Genomic DNA, 5,080 nt, shown 5'->3' on the forward strand with positions numbered 1-5,080 from the left:
GATTTTCCTCATCAACTCATTTGTATCATTCCCCAAGGTAGTGAACCTTGTTGAAAATATGTTATTATGTTGTCATTGATGTCAACTTGTCTTTGTTGTCAACAAAGGTTTGGAAATTGGTTTGAAAGTATGCTATAAATGGTGCTATATATTATGTGACCCCTCATGGATTCATATTGATGTGTGGAGATTAGTGGGTATTGGTGTAGATGATATATCCAATTATTTTATGACTGTTCTAGAGAATTGAATATGTACTTGGATGTCCACAACAAATTATGGCTAAGTATGATTGTTCTGGTGAACAATTTGTCAGATATGGTTCAACTTTCTGGTCTGCATTGTGTCACATTGATTCATCTTTGATTGTAGTTGTGATATGATGTTGGTGGATGCAACAAAATAATATTATTTTTAAGGCTTTATGTTCTAATTTGATTTGCAGTTGATTTGGTGTTAGTCTAAGTGTTGGTTTTGCGGTGATAATGTACTTGTTTGTAGGAATGCTTTTCATTCCTCATCTTTCTAATGTTGTTGGTGTTGCAGTTGTGTGATCTTGTATTTTTGGTGTCTGGTGATTCTATTTTGTGCATCCACAAATTTTTTAAAGGTCCACATCATAGTTTGAGTATGTTTAATTGGGTTGCTTTATTGGTTCTATTCTATGGAGGCAACTTGAGTGTTTTGGTTCATGCAGTAGTGTGCAAAGTTGAAGGTGAAGATTTAGGATTGTTAAGAAGGCGTGTTGACGTGGTATTATGCTTCACACATCTTGTTTCACCTTTTTCATTGCTTTGGAGAATGTCTTTGGGTCGATGGCTTATACTTTACACGTTACATCTAATTAGGCCGACCTAATTGATGTATTTTCTTTGTGTGGATTATATATAAAGGAAGAGATCTTTTGGAGGATAAAAGTGTGTGTGTGAGTTGAATGAAATTTTATATATGGTGTATGGTGTAAGTGCAAAGGTACGCATGTATAGATGAGTAGTGATGAAGTTAGTTTCAAATGTTTATAATAGTGTACTATAATCAACATTTCAGAGGATGTGCTTTTACTCAGTTCTACAATTATTACTTTTTGTAATCATATCTATTGTATCTAGCCCTAAATAAGTGATCTTTAGTGTTTTTAAAGTCTATTGCATCTTTTCCTAAGGTTGTGCATCTTAGCCTGCAAGTTTAAATCAATAGCAATGATCTTCCTTGGCCTAGAGCCTAAAAATTTGTAATCTATTTTCCTATAGTGAGATAGTTCTCAATGTGGTTTTTCCCTCATTGGGTTTCCATATAAAATCTTCGTGTCATTGTGCGATTGATGTTTTTTTTTTTTTTTTTGCTTACTCTTGCACTTATGATATTTAGAATGAATGTTGAATGAATGGTTTGGTTTTAATATGTGTTGATTCACCCCCCCTTAGCATCCAAAAGTGTTCAACAAACATTAGTTGCAAGTCCTTTTTGGGAGCAGTGAGCTTCATTGGGTAATGAGCCCTAAATTTTTTTATAATATTTGTTCATATAGTGTCACAACCCTCCTTTATCACTTTTGGATTTAAAATACAACTCTATTATATTTTTGGATAAGCTATTTAAATGATTGAATGAATATTATAAAAGGATAAAATAATAATACACACACACACACACATGGAAAATATACATTATTTTTTTATTTCCCACATCCAATTATGGTGCATGTTGTAGGAAGAATAAGAAGCTTCTAGAGGATTCTCCACCACCTTGCATGCAACTCCTCCACTAAGTCTAATCAATTTGCATGAAGTCCAAAATTGGGAAAGATTCTCTTTTTTTTAATTAAAATTTCTAGATAGTGGAATAGAGGGATTTTTCTTATAAATGATATGCAAGTTTTCAAAAATGGGATTTGGTTATTCCATAAAGAAATTCTTCTCTCAAGTAATTGTTTTGGTAGTTATATTTCATTTTGGAAAATAGCTAAGATTGCTTTGGAGGATTTTTTTTCAAGCTTGAAGGATCAAGGGAGGCTAATTGAAGGATTCATAGGGGATTCTACATCAATTGCAAGTATCTAGGTTCTTTTAATTTAGTTTTATTTTATTTTGAATCATGCATCTTATTCTTGCTATGAATTAGATTAGATCAATCTTGTTTCAATTTCCTTGATGAGAATTAGATCAATTTGTTTCAATTTCTTACTGAGAACTAGATTAGATCAATCTTTATTTCCTCCCTCTAATTCATCTCTCTGGTTTTTCGAATAGAAATCTGAATCTCATCCTTTTAATAGATCTCGCTGTGAATAATTCTCTGTGTTATTCTCATTTGATACCATATATATTTTCTATTATGTGGTTATATATCCTCTCTGTGAAAATTAGTTGAAATGGAGGAATAGTTTTCGTTGTGAATAATCCTCTATGATATTCTCATTTGATTCCATTATCTGGTTATATATTTTCTCTGTGAAAATTAGTTGAAAAGGAGGAATAGTTTTCGCTGTGAATAACCCTCTGTGATATTCTCATTTGATTCCATTATCTGGTTTTATCTGTGAAAATTAGTTGAAAAGGAGGGATAGATTTCACTGTGAATAATTCTCTGTGATATTCTGATTTGGTTCCATTAATGTTTTTGAGTCCGGTTATCTACTTCTCTCTGGAAATAATAATTAAAGACTAAGGAATAAGTCCATCTACGAATAACTCTTTGTGCTATTTACTCCTATATATAAATCCTTATTGTTTACATTTTGCATCTCTTGTATGCTGGTCAAACTCTACTCTCTTGTTTAAATAAATTAAAAATGGAAACCATATATATATATATATACATACATAGTAATTATAAATTTTTATGCAATGTAAATTTTCTTATTGTTTGGGTGCACGGTACCCAACACTCTACACAGAGTATCGGGCTCGCAGGCAGAGTTAGTACCCTGTAGGGGGAGTGGTACCGTTACGACACCCTCCACTAGCCTGCGGTCACTGCTGTGGCAGTGGCCACAGGGTAGTGGAGGGGACCCGTGGGGTCCCCCTCCCACTTGACCCCCTTTTTAAATGCCAATCAAATTTTAAATTATGGCAATGATAATTGTTAGAATTTTTTTTATATATGTATCAAATTTTAGTTAATTAAATTCTTTTTTTTTAATATATAATTTTAGTTTATTAAAATTTTAAACTTAGTTAAATTTTTTTAAAAATTTATAATTAGTTTTAGCAATTTATAAATTTTATTTAAATTATACCAAATTTTATAATTAGATCTTTTTTTTTCCACTTAGCAATTAATCCATATTAAATGATTTGAAGCTAAATTCTATTGTGGGATTAGTGGCTTTATAAGCGATATTCTCGCATGTAACTTACACTACCTCCGCCTCATGCAAATTGCTTCACATTGATTACATTTATTAGCGTTTCCATCTCCATGCAAGTTTCACGTTTAATTATTATTATGCAAGTTTCCTAATTGTTATTATTATGCAAAGTTATACTTCAATGTTTTGAATAATAAATAATGTTAGTTATGGTTTTTATTCCTTATAATTCATCAAGTAGTTATTTCAATTAATTGAGCTTTGCAATGTCTAAATTTTACGCATTCAATTAGTAATTGTTTTCAGGCATGATGTTTTCGTAGTTAGAAAACTAAATAAAGGAAGATGGAAACCTAAAATCTCGTAGCGTTCGGTATATACGGTGCCTCTGGGTCACGCTTATGGGTAATGCCGTCGTGTTGAACTACTGCACTTAACGCCTAATAAAGCTACATCAACGACGTCTGTGGCATCGTCCCTATAAATCGTCGGGGAGTAATAAGGGACACTTGGAAGTTAAAATCCAAGGGGCAGGTAATCCCCCTTGGATCGATAATTTAATAAGATAACTCTAAAATGATCTTTCATCCGCTGAGTTAAACTATAGTAAACCCCTATAGGGATGATGAGTGAAATGCTTTTATAAAACTGATTTAATCTCGAAGAATTATTGTCGATTGGCAATTGGTCAAGGGTGACACTCATGATAAGAATTAGGATCTAGTTGTTTTAGGCCACAAGCAATAGGCCATCTTGAGCCTTTGCTTAAGCGCTACCATTGTGGGTAGCAACTGCAGAGAAACTGTCTGGGGCATTGACCCTAGAAAGGGTTGCGTACCCACTAATTAGTTTACATCAAACCATAGAGTAGAAAATAGAACTACATACTTTATGCCTTGATCCCGTGCCGAAGCGGGTATGTAGGCAGTCTTGGGACGGAGTTGTCCCTCGTACTCAGCCGTTCATGGGTGGGGTCTAGGCTTGGTAAAGAAAGGTTGAGTAAGAATCCTATTTTGAAAGATAAGATAATTAAATTGGAAAAAGTAATTCAATGCATACTCAGAATGAATCCCGTATGGATTTGCTTGACTTCTTGAGGCTTTAAGCCAAATTCTGAGGCTGAATTCAAGCTTGTATTATGTTATTTAATTACTCCTAAGGACGGCAACCTCGGTGCACTTCTGTTAGAAGAGTGTAGTACTTAGTGAGTGACTCAGGACCCGAATGGTCCAGATGAGTCTAAGTCTCTGGCCAGAGCACCTCCTATCCTGATTGGATAGATGCCTACCCCGTATGGGTAGATGCCTATCTCGTATTGGATAGATGAAATCTTATGTCCCGTATGGACAAATACCTAACCCGTATGGTTAGATGCTCATCCCGGATGGATGAATGCCTAATCCAAATGGATGGATGCCCAGAGTATGCAATTGAATCAAACATAATGATTAAATTAAACACAAAAAAAAGAATGGTCAATTTTGTTGAGTTAATTATGGTGGGTTATTACATATAGTGTGAGTTAGCTTGCACCATGGTTTTTCCCTTCTTGGGTTATCCACGTAAATCTGGTGTTCTCTTGTGCATGTGTTCATTGCTTTATCATTCATTGCTTCTGATCAAATTAAAAACTTTGAAATTTAAATTGTGCTTTAAATTTAAAGTTTTGTTCATACTGATTCACCCCCCCCTCTCAATCTTGGGGTGTGTTCAACACACAATACTATTATTACCTATAAGTGCATGTGCAAGGTGTTTTATTAGCTTTAT

This window comes from Cryptomeria japonica, chromosome 10 (genome assembly GCF_030272615.1).
Source record: "Cryptomeria japonica chromosome 10, Sugi_1.0, whole genome shotgun sequence".
Lineage (NCBI taxonomy): Eukaryota > Viridiplantae > Streptophyta > Pinopsida > Cupressales > Cupressaceae > Cryptomeria > Cryptomeria japonica.